This window comes from Delphinus delphis, chromosome 10 (genome assembly GCF_949987515.2).
Source record: "Delphinus delphis chromosome 10, mDelDel1.2, whole genome shotgun sequence".
Classification (NCBI taxonomy): domain Eukaryota; kingdom Metazoa; phylum Chordata; class Mammalia; order Artiodactyla; family Delphinidae; genus Delphinus; species Delphinus delphis.
The window spans coordinates 37909330-37922230 of NC_082692.2; positions in this window are offsets into that span (position 1 = coordinate 37909330).

Sequence of the window (12901 nt, forward strand, 5' to 3'; positions counted from 1 at the left end):
AAGGAGGCTGGAGTCTGGAAGGAGTAGAGTCTGGTCCTAGTGGGGGGTGGCGAGGGGGAGGTGAGAATAAGTCTGGGGCACGTAAACTGTATAGGGTGGGAAGGGTTTGATGTGCACATAGGCAGCTTCCTGCAGGTGCTGAGACTTGAGCCAAGCTCTAAAGGAAGCGGGTAAGATTTAGAAGCAGCGAACAGCATGTGTGAAGGGACTGATGAAGCAAGAGCACTACACCCACCCTGGACTTTTCCTGTTGGGGTCAAAGGTCACAGACAGGCTGAGTGGAGGGATCGTGGACTCTGCCTCAGGGACAATGGGCTCATTGCAGGAGTCTGGAGCCACTGGTCTAGCCTCCCCTTGGGCAAGTTCCTTCACACAGGTTGCATAGAACCTCAATGAAGCAATTCCTCACCCTTGGGGAGGCCCCAAACTTTAAAAGTGAAGTAGAGTCTCTGACTCCTTATCAGTTATTGCCTCTTTCTCTTCCCTTTCTGCTTTTTCTCTCTACCTGTTTCTCTCCATATCTCTTTCTGTCTCTCTCTCGGGGCCTTCAAAGTCTGCTTCAGATGCAGCTTTAAGATTATAGATGTAAAACCACAGTGGTGTGCTGGAGGCACACATTAGAGCTTTGCAAGAGCCAATTGGGTACCTCTCTTCCCAATCAGCGGCCTGCAATCACCCGCTGTGGGAGTATTTACACCATGGGAATCAGCAAATGCTACAAGTCAGGGGTTTTTTCCCCCAAAGAACAGTTACCAGAACATCTCTTCTGCCCAAACCCTTCCCAAGATCTAGCATGCATTTAAGCAACAGCTGTTCACTGAGCACCGACCGAATGCCAGCACAGTGGAAAACGAGCCTGCTGTGACGTGTGAGGCTCCATTAGGCAAATTAGGAAAAGTGCCCCTTCCTCTGGGCAGATGCAGCCCAGTGCCAGGGCCCACGGGTTGGCAAGTGGACTGTGGGCTGGATTCCAGTCCCCACTCACCCCCTTGGTCAGGCACCCTTGTACAGGACACAACCTACATACCCAAGTGGAGCCCCTGGCCCTGTAGTTATAGGGGTGGACTAACTCCTGGTCTCCCCTAGAGGCACTCACATAACCTCATGCAGAAGAAGACACAAAATTAATTACAGCACAGTGTGGAAGGGGCAGTAGACCTGTATGCCAAGTGCTGTGAGAGCACTGCGAAAGGAACAACTCGCCAGTGCCTATCAGGGAGGACTTCCTGGGGGAGGTGACATAATTTAGCAGTGAGTTCCAGGGCAGGAGAGATCAGTTTTAACCCTGGATCGCCTCATGATACCCAGCCTTGCTCTGGGCAAGTGTTGGACCCTCAGTTACTCACTGTTTCCTCCGCTGACACACACTGTCCTTCAGAATGCGGGTTGTTCTACTAGATAACTGAGTAGACTCAAAAAAAGATTAGTGTCGTAAAAGAAAAAATAAAGCAGGGGGATTGTTCTATATTCAAGAGAATAAAGATAAATGGCACCTGAATATATTATGCAATCGTTAATTGGATTTCCCTTCAAAAAACAAAACAGTAGGGGGCTTCCCAGATGGCGCAGTGGTTGGGAATCCACCTGCCAATGCAGGGGACATGGGTTTGAGCCGTGGTCCGGGAAGATCCCACAGGCTGCGGAGCAACTGAGCCCGTGCGCCACAACTACTGAGCCCGTGCTCTAGAGCCCGTGAGGCACAACTACTGAGCCCACATGCCACAACTACTAAAGCCCGCACGCCTAGAGCCCATGCTCTGCAACAAGAGAAGCCACCACAATGAGAAGCCTGCACACCGGAACGAAAGAGTAGCCCCCACTCGCCGCAACTAGAGAAAGCCCGTGCACAGCAACGAAGATCCAATGCAGCCAAAAATAAATTAATTAATTAATTAAAAAAAAAAAACAAAAACACAGTAGGAATAAGGGACATTTTGGGGGCAAATGGGGAAATTTGAATATGGACTTCATATTAGACGATATTCACTGAGCAATGTGGAATTTCTTAGGTGTGGTACAAGTGTTGTGATCATGTAGAAGAATCTCTTTGTCTTTACGGGATCCATGCTGAAGTGTATAATGTCTGCATTTCACTTTCAAATGGTTCTAAGTAAATACATAAGCAAATGAACAGGACGTAAGTGTGGGTGGGAGGGGGAGAGTAAATGGGGCAAATTGTTAGCCATCTGTCCAATAGCATTCATTGAACTATTTGCTCAACTCCTTTGTAGATTTGAAAGATTTCTTAATAAAAGGCAGGGGAAATAGGAATTCCCTGGTGGTCCAGTAGTTAGGACTTCATGCTCTCACTGCCGGGGCCCAGGTTCAATCCCTGGTCGGGGAACTGAAATCCCGCAAGCCATGGTTTGGCCAAAAAAACAAAAACAAAACACCGGTGGGGGGGAAGCCAAGAATGAGATTCCAGGGGTTAGAATAGAGAATTTCCTCCACAAATCTAACTGTCCTTCTGCTAGTATCTCCCACTCTCCCATCACCCTTAATTTTGCCCCTGGAAACAATGATGAGATACACACCCCTCCTTGGGGTGCATCTGTCCACACCCAGAGGTCAATATCCATCCCCACTCACCATCCCCCTAAGAGGGGAGTTCCCTCCGTCCATGACCCCACGACCCTCCAGTGGGCTCGACCTTGGGCCTTGTGTATTGTAATCAAAGAAACACTCACTGAGTGTCAGTACCAGAAGAGAGTCCAACCCACCCTCTTGACCCATAAATGTGGAAAAAGTGGCCAAGAGAGGCAGTGACTTCTACTCCCATTGCTTTAGAGTCAGACAGACTCTGCCTCCTGAGCCCTGCCGCTCACTGGCTGTGTGACCTTGGGCAAGTCACATAACATCCCTGTGCCTTAGTCTTCTCACTGGAACATGAGACTAATATCTACCACACAGGGTTGTTGTGAAGATGAGAGGAGACAATTGAAGTGGAAACACCCCTTCCCATTCCCAGCAGAGCCCACCTCCCTTCTGGCTTTACTTACTTTCTTTTTATTTTAAATTAATTTACTTATTTATTTTTGATTGGGGATCTTAGTTCCCCGACCAAGGATTGAACCCATGCCCCCTGCAGTGGAAACACAAATTCTTAACCACTGGACCACCAGGGAAGTTCCCTGGCCTTATTTTCTCTTAGCGCTTGTCCCCTTCCCAGAATAGAGCATTTTTATTCATTTATTTGGTAAAATTTGCGTCTCCTCTTACTGAAACAGAAGCCTCATGGGAGTAAGGAATTTACTCTTTCATTCACTGCTCTATCCCAAATGCCTAGAACAGTGCCTTGCATACAGCTGGCGCTTAGCAAATATCTGTTGAATATATAATCCATGTAAAGCGCTCACAGCTATGCCCCGAAAACAGCAACCACTGGGTAAAGTTAGCCATGACAATTGTGGTGACAACATGGATGAGGGTGAAATTCCATCTGCGTCTCATAAAAGTTGGGTGCTGTACAGATACGATTTATCCCCACTCAGCAGACGAGGAAACTCAGGGAGGTAGGCTCCGAAAGGCAGAGACCTGCCCAAGCCATGATGTCAGAAGCAAATATGGCACCAGATCCACTCTCCTGGTTTGTCATGGGACAGACTTGCTCCAAGACCACTCCTTGGAGAGGTACCTCCTCGGCGGACAGGAGGCCCCTCTGTGGATCACAGACACCTGACAGAGCAGCCATGATGGGACAGGGCTTTGGAACAGGGCAGAATGGGCAGGCTTTGCTCGGGTCATGAGACTTGGGAACTCAAGTTCCACGTGTACTTCTGTTGACAGAGATAACACACACATGAGATAACACACACATGAGGCAGCAAGATAAGATTCCCAGTGCGGAAGCTTCTAGAACTGAAGTGCTGGGGGAAGAGTCTACTGTGATGTGGTTGTCACATCACTGAGTCTGTCAGGCTCCCACAAGTGAAGGGAGTTAGAATCCCGTAATAGATTCCCTGCGACCACATCGCAGGACATGGGATGCTCTTGACATCACTGTCCGGGAGTTCCTAGTCGAGCTGCACCCTATTTCCATCAGTCCCCTGGCACTTTGTAAGAAAGCAGCACTTCCTGGACACCTCACCAGTCCCCACTACGCCAAAGGCCTCAGCATCAGCCCTCTGAGTCTGTCAATCCTTCTCTCCCTAGAGGGTACTTGGTGGCCCCCTCCTTGCCTGTCAGGAGGCCTAGGGCAGAAAGGCAGCAGGTGACCTACCGCCAGTTCTGTCTCAACATACCTGTCACCATCAGTCAGGGACAGTGGACTGCCCCCTCACGGCTTTGCAACGTGTGCCTAAAAACAGTCTATGCCCCCATCATGGCCAGGTATGGCCACTCAGAGACAATGGGGACGTCCTTCAGTCAGTCCTCACGTGTGTACATGTGTGTGCGCACATATATGTGCGTGCGCGCACACACACACACACACACACACACACACACACCCCGCCCTCACGGTCAACTCTCACAGTCAGACAGGACACCCCTCACGGCTGCTGGCGTCTACGAAGGTCCCTGCCCTCTCAGAGTCACTCAGAACAACACCCTCAGAGTCAGCCCGCAGGGGCAGCCCTCCTTCAGAGGCCTCTCCTCTGCCATATTCCCCTTATTATTATTTTTTTTTTGGCCAAGTGCTGTGTCTTGTGGGATCTTAGTTTCCCAGCCAGGGATCGAACCCAGACTCCCAGCAGCAGAAGCGCAGAGTCCTAATCACTGGACCGCCAGGGAAGTCCCCACATTCCCCTTATTGATCATCATTACCTCATCCTTGTAACAGTGGGAAACCTCATCCTGGCCAGGAGCACACATACGTACACGCACCCCCAGCACTACTACCTCTCCCCACTTCCTCGCCCAAGAAATCGTATAAAGTTTGAGGCCAGACTTGAGGGCAAATGAATCCTGCTCCCAGGCATCCCAGAAATCAGCTCCCCACTGTAGGATTCGGTTCAGCAAGCAGGCACCACAGGCTTTCCCTCAGGAAGGGGAGAGTCTTGTAAGAAGGATGCTGTAGGGGACAGGGACAGAATCACAGCATCTGTGATTGCCTTAGGGCCTCTCCCAGTTCCATCATTCTCTCTCCAAAGGGCTGAGGAACTGGGTAAGCTCTTCACTCCAACTACTACAATAACTATAAGTAATAGTGATAGTCACAGAACCCAAATTGTCCATGTCAGTGGGTCTCAGAGACCTCCTAGTATATTTATCCTCTCCCTTCCCCCCACTAACCTGATAGGGAAACCGAGGCTCTGAGAAGCCAGGTGACTTGCCCAGGGTCACATGGCCATTTAAGAGTAGGTAATCTATTCAAGTCTCCTGCCCAAGTGCCTTCTGCTAGATGCAGAGAGGTCCAAATTCATGAGAAAAGGGCTTAGCCCTTTGCACCTCGTTCCAGGAGCTGGGTGGGGACCACAGCTCCCTCCCCAATCCTCACCCCGCCAAAGAAAAGAAGCATTGCAACTCCAGGGTAGCTCCCACCTCTCAGAGGCTTCCAATCGTGCATGCAGCCCCGTGCCTCCTGGACCCGGTAATGAGGCAACAACTGCCTCCAGGAGCCCACGAGCTCTGGAACTGTTAACAGTCTTGAGTCTTGCTTAATCACTCTTTCCGTTCCCCGAGGAGCCAATCTCCTGTGTTAATCTATGGGACTTCCTGTCAAAGTGACCACTGGTTACACTTTCGCCATCTTGCCTGGTACTCCCAAGGAGCCCTAGCCCTACAATCTTAGAACTGGAGAAAGCTGGAGCTGATGGGGAGCCACAGAAGCTCTTCAGGGTAAGGTCATCCAGTTCTCAGTGGCAAAGACAGAACTTGGACCCGAGTCTCTGGTTGCCAGAGTGATGCCTCACCTTATCCCAGCAAAAGTGTTGAAGGGCACAGTTATGGCTAAAACTGAGTGTATACACCATGGCTTACCTCAGATCCTCATTCTCAGACCACGTCTTCAAAATCCAGGGGAGGCCCACACCCAAAGCATCTTTTAGGGAATGTCTAACCTAACACCAAAATATATTGTAGAGCTACATCCATCAGAACTGCATGGTACTGGAGCAAAAATATAAATGGATGGACTGATGGGACAAAATAAAGAATAGAAAGGGGGACTTCCCTGGTGGCGCAGTGGTTAAAAATCCACCTGCCAATTCAGGGGACACGGGTTCAAGCCCTGGTCCGGGAAGATCCCATATGCCACGGAGCAACTAAGCCCATGCACCACAACTACTGAGTCTGTGCTCTAGAGCCCATGAGCCACAACTACTGAGCCCACATGCCACAACTACTGAAGCCCGTGAGCCTAGAGCCTGTGCTCCACAACAAGAGAAGCCACCACAATGCGAAGCCTGCGCACCACAACAAAGAGTAGCCCCCACTCACTGCAACTAGGGAAAGCCCGCGAGCAGCAATGAAGACCCAATGCAGCCATAAATAAATAAATAAGAATAGAAAGGAACAGACTCACTATATATGGGAATTTATTGTATGATAATGGTGGCATTTCAAATCAGTGGAGAGGGATTTCAAATCAGTGGAGAGGGACTTCCCTGGTGGTCCAGTGGGTGAAACTCCGTGCTCCCAATGCAGGGGGCCCGGGTTCAATCCCTGATTGGGGAACTAGATCCTGCATGCATGCCGCAACTAAGAGTTCGCGTGCCACAACTAAAGATCCCGCATGCCACAACAAAGATCCCGCGCACTGCCGCTGAGATCCAGTGCAGCCAAAATAAATATAAACAAAGAAACAAAAAACAAATAAATAAATATGTTTAAAAAATAAACTTAAAAAAACCCAAATCAATGGAGAAACAATGGTTTATTCAGTAAACTGTGGGAAGAATGGGTTAGGTATCTGCAGAAAACAAAGTTGGAGCTCTAAATCTAAAATAATTCCAGATCAAAAGTTTCAGCATTAAAAAAAATCGTACAATTATATGTTGTTTGCAATTTGCTTCAAAATAGTCAAGGGATGGGGGAATGTGTGGGACGTAGGTGAAATGAGACTGGCCCTGCCCTATTCTGACTGCTGTTGAAGTTGATGAGGGTAACTCTGGCTCCTTCTATTCTTCTCTCTACTTTTGTGTATGTTTGAACAAATGCCAAAAGAAATTATTGGATAATTTAAAAAATACTCTTGGAGCATTTAAGGCCTTTCCAGCCATATCAAAAAGTATTAGAAGCCATAAAATAAAAGACTGAGGCAATCCACCAGATAGAAATTTTTAAAGAAAAAAAGAAAACAAATGAATGGCAAGAACAAAAAAAATTACCATTGACAAATAAAAAGGCAAACAAACTAAGAAAAAATAGCACAGAAAGTAAGCTAATTTCCTTTTTATATCATGAGCTCTTGCAGATCAATGTAAAACCAATAATGCATTAGAGAAATTGTTATCATATATGAATAGACAATGCATGGGAAAAAATATGGTTTTTAGACACATGAAAAAATGTTTACCTTCACTCATAATAAAATAAATTTAAAAAAAAACTACAATGAGATAGCATTTTAAGTTATCCGGTTGGTAAAACAAAACAAAACAAACAAACAAAAAAATAACGTACCATGTTGTAAAGGATGTAGAAAAACATTTTCACAGATTTTTTGTAAGAACATAAACCAGTACACCTTTCATGAAAAGTAATGTGATAATACCTATCAACATTTAAAATGCAAAAAGCTTTTTACTCAGCAATTTCAGTTCTAGTCATTTGTCCTACGGGTGATGTACAAAATGACGATTTAAAAGGATATTCATTACAGCATTGTCTGTCGTAGCAGAGGATTGGAAACAACCTAAATTTCCACCAACAGGAAACTAGTTAAATAAGTTCTGATACGTGCATATGATGGAAAATGAGAAAGATCCGGGTAGACTGATATGGAATAACCTTCAAAAGATATTGTTGTTGTTTTTTTAATTGGGGTATAGTTGCTTTACAATGTTGTGTTAGTTTCTTCTATACAAAGAAGTGAAACATCTATATGTATACATATATCTCCTCCCTCTTGGACCTCCCTCCCCACCCCCATCCCACCCATCTAGGTCACCACAGAGCACCGAGCTGAGCTCCCTGTGCTATACAACATGTTCCCACTAGCTATCTATTTCACACATGGTAGTGTATATATGTCAATCCCAATCTCCCAATTCATCTCACCCCCTTCCCCCTCCCCACCATGGCCACAAGTCCATTCTCTATGTCTGTGTCTCCATTCTTGCCCTGCAGTTAGGTTCATCTGTATCATTTTTCTAGATTCCACATATATGCCTTAATATACGATATTTGTTTTTCTCTTTCTGACTTACTTCACTCTGTATGACAGACTCTAGGTCCATCCACGTCTCTATAAATGACCCAGTTTCATTCCTTTTTATGGCTTTTTATTCCATTGTGTATATGTACCACATCTTCTTTATCCATTCATCTGTCGATGGACACTTAGGTTGCTTCCATGACCTGGCTATTGTAAATAGTACTGCAATGAACATTGTGGTACATGTTTCTTTTTGAATTATGGTTTTCTCAGGGTATATGCACAGTAGTGGGATTGCTGGGTCATATGGTAGTTCTATTTCTAGTTTTTTAAGGAACTTCCAGACTGTTCTCCATAGTGGCTGTATCAATTTACATTCCCACCAACAGAGCAAGAGGACTTCCCTTTCTCCACACCCTCTCCAGCATTTACTGTTGGGATACAGCTTTACCTAAGACTGAGAAAACCTAAGTTACATCAAAGACTGAGGAGGGACACAGAAGAAGACAGGTGCCCTAAAGCCTCCTCTGAAGAGTTGTCATGGCAGCAGTTGCCCTGGGCGAGGCACTTCCCCTTTCTGGGTTACTGAGCAGACAATATGACCTGGGTCATCAGCGTGAATATCCTGGTGCCCCACCACTTCATAGGGGTGTGACCTCAGGCAAGTGATGTAAAGGTTTGTTGCCTCAATTTCTTATCTGTAAAACAGAGGCCATAATAGTGCCCACCTTGGTTGTGTATTGTAAGGATTCAGTGCTATATAAACCCATATAAAGCATTTGGAACCGTGTTAGGCAGATGATAATCAATGTCAGCTGTTGTTACTTTGTGGGGTTTTTTTGGTTTTGTTTTGTTTTGTTTTTGATGGTTTGTTTGTTTTTTTTATTTATTTTTTTATTTTGCGGTACGCGGGCCTCTCACTGTTGTGGCCTCTCCTGTTGCGGAGCAACAGGCTCCAGACGCGCAGGCTCAGTGGCCATGGCTCACGGGCCCAGCCGCTCCGCGGCATGTGGGATCTTCCCAGGCCGGGGCACGAACCCGTGTCCCCTACATCGGCAGGCGGACTCTCAACCAACTGCGCCACCAGGGAAGCCCAGCTGTTGTTACTTTTGTGCTTGTTAATAGGAGACTGAGAGAACCTCCAACTTCTCCATCCTAGCAATTTTCAGGTGGCCTTGTTCACACGCCAGACTGGCTGTTGAGTGATGAGGGGCAGTGAAGTGAGAGCTGGGATCGGGGGGGGGCGGATAGGGTTGAGGATTGGGGCTGGGGTGGAGTTTGGGAGACAAATGCTCAGGTCAAGACGGAAATTCAAGCTGCAGTGAATCATTCAAAAAATATTTATTGAGCACCTATGATATGCTGGGAACTTTCTAGGTGTTGGGATACAGCAGTGAATACGAGAGGCAAAGACCAACCCTCAGGGTGCTCGTGTTTCTGTAAGCTGGGTGGGAGGGGGTAAAGCTACAGTGATTTTTGCCAGCTTGCTCACCTGGGCCCTAGGCTGGCTGAAGCGTAGTTATAGCAGCCACTGCTGATGCCCCACCTGCATCCCCAGGCCCATGTCTGTGTTCACTGGAAGTTGTGGTTAATAGTTCCTGACAGGGATATAGCTTCTCACCTCAAACGCTTGCATCCTTCTCATTTTCTCTGGCATCACAGGAACTAGATCCACCCAGGGAGCAACCTGAACTTGCTCCTGGAGGCTGCCCTCAGTCAGCCATGGCTGGCGTCAGTGCTTAAGTACCTGAGAGATACCCAGGCAAGTACCCCCTGGGACAATCCTAGGGCACATTCCACACGGTCTCCTCAGAGCTCCCAGGTGGACACAGCAGAACTTGCTCACCAGCACCTCCAGTGGCTTTCTCCTTTCCTGTCCCGCACTCTCCGCTCTCCCACTTGTGCTTCCAGCTTCCGCTCTCCCACTTTACTCCCAAGTAAACCACCTACACATACGTCCTTGTCTCAGGTTGCTTTTGAGGGAAAAAAGTCTAAGTTGGTAGCAGAAATGGCAGGAGGGCTTCTGAAAATGGATCCCTCACCAGTGAGATGACAATGGAGGCCCGATGCCAGCAGTGAGTGGGGCGGTGATAACCCCCAACCCCACATAGGCTGCAGCCTCATGGTGACAGAGACCCAGCTGTGGGAGGCAGACCGGGGAGAGGTACAGAAAGATATGGGGCCATGGTAATTATGAGGATTGCAAGGTTGGCTGGCTTCTGTTGACTGCCCTAGAAGTCTTGAAGAAGGAGAATCACAGACTCAACTCAGGGCAGGCTGTGTGGGACAGGAGACCCCCATCAGAGCATTCTAAATGGCCCTCATCTCCTGTGGCCCAAGAGCAGTCTGTGCTGATAATCAGCGCCAGGATCTAGTATAAAGGTGGTGGAGCTACAAGAGAGACCGGATGCACAGCCACAGCTGGTCCTGGAATGGAGATGTTTGTACGGATGAACCTTATACTCCCAGCTTCCCCTGAGCCCTCCAGGCCTGCAGAATGCCCCCTCCCTCTCTAGAGGAGAACACTCTCCCGTCACATGAAGATTCACCCCACCTCCCCTCTCTGCCTCTAGACAAGAGTCAGCAAAACACCTTAAGGACAAGAGAGTAAATATTTTAGGTTTGTGGGCCAAGTGGTCTCTGTCGCAACTACTCATTTCTGCTTTTGTACTACTTAAAAAAACAGCCACAGGCAACAAGCAAATGGGTGTGTCTATATTGAAGTCAAACTTTATACCAAAATGGTCAGTTGGTCCACAGAGTAGGGGTTCACCAGCCACTTCTCTTAGACCAATAATTGGGTCAGGTCTCAGCGTTGCCCAAGCAGGAAAGTACAGTCCCTGCTACTGGAGGAAACAACTTAGCAAAAAGCTACAGGTGTGGCTGGTATGTATTGGTAGGAACAGGGAAACACATGGAAGAGATCTCAGGGGTATGGGACTGGGGCTGAGGGAGATGAGGAATACAAGATGGCTAGAGAGAATGTTTATTGAGGCCTCTCTCTTGATTCACGATGAAACATCCTGGGGAATTCCCTGGCAGTCCAGTGGTTAGAGCTCTGTGCTCTCACTGCCGAGGGCTCGGGTTCAATTCCTGGTTGGGGAACTAAGATCCCACAGCCATGCAGCGTGGCTCCCTCTCGGAGTCCGATGGGTCCAATGAGTCTGTGGCTATTTCCTAGCCCCTGAATGCAAATTGGTGTGGATGTACTTAGCAGCTAACAGAACCCTCACATTGGTTCCCTAATCTGTGGAATAAGAGCCATTAGGGAAAGGACTGAGTAGCAGTCTCTTAAGTTATCCCACTGGTCAAGATAGTAAATCAGAAGCAAGACCACAGCCCTGGTGGAATTACAAAGGTTAGTCCTACCTTCAAAAACGTAAAGGACACAGAGTGTTACCCAATCTACCCCCCATCTTGCTCTTACAGAAACCAAATGTAACATGGTGATTGATGATTATCCATGAGGCAGCCCTAATGGCAGCCATTATATCAGATATGGTATCTTTACTAGAATAGTCTCCGCGGCCTCTGACTGTAAGAAGCTAATAATACGGCCAATGCATTCTTTCCAATCCATATCAGAAAAGCAGATCAAAAGTGTGTCATGAGGACTTCCCTGGTGGCACAGTGGTTAAGAATCCGCCTGCTAACGCAGGGGACACAGGTTCGAGCCCTGGTCCGGGAAGATCCCACATGCCGCAGAGCAACTAAGCCCATGTGCCACAACTACTAAGCCTGCGCTCTAGAGCCCACGAGCCACAACTACTGAAGCCTGCGCACCACAACTACTGAAGTCTGCACACCTAGAGCCCGTGCTCCGCAACAAGAGAAGCCACCACGATGAGAAGCCCATGCACCGCAACAAAGAGTAGACCCCACTCACCACAACTAGAGAAAGCCCACGGGCAGCAACGAAGACAAAGCCCAACAAAACCAAAAAAAAAAAAAAAGTGGGTCATGACCACATTCCACACAAATATTCAGAAACCTATCATGTTAGTTTTTTTTTTAAATAAATTTGTTTGTTTTGGCTGTGTTGGGTCTTTGTTGCTGTGCGCGGGCTTTCTCTAGTTGCGGTGAGCGGGGGCTACTCTGTTGCGGTGCACAGGCTTCTCATTGCGGTGGCTTCTCTTGTTGTGGAGTGCAGACTCTAGGCACACAGGCTTCAGTAGTTGTGGCACACAGGCTTAGTTGCTCCACGGCATGTGGGATCTTCCCGGGCCAGGGCTCGAACCTGTGTCCCTTGCATTGGCAGACAGTTTCTTAACCACTGCGCCACCAGGGAAGCCCCATTAGTTAAGTTTTAAATGGTCAAATGAGTTGGGGCATGCTGAGACACTCCCTCTATAGTAAAGGACAAGTTATTATACTGTGGACATCCTACCACTAAAAAGAGGCATAGCGCTGGTGGCCAATAAGGATTTTGGAGGCAGTATACTAAATACTGATCCAGCCCATATACTCTATGACTTGATTAAGTGGAGTCCAGAGCAAAAGAGGCTCTGCAATAGGTCCTTGATATGGGGCAAGCGCTTGGGATGTATGGCCCAGCATATCCCACGATACTAGAAATATCCATGGGCGATAAGTAAACAGTGTAAAGTCTCCAAAAGCCCCAAAGGCAGAGCCTCATCTCAGACC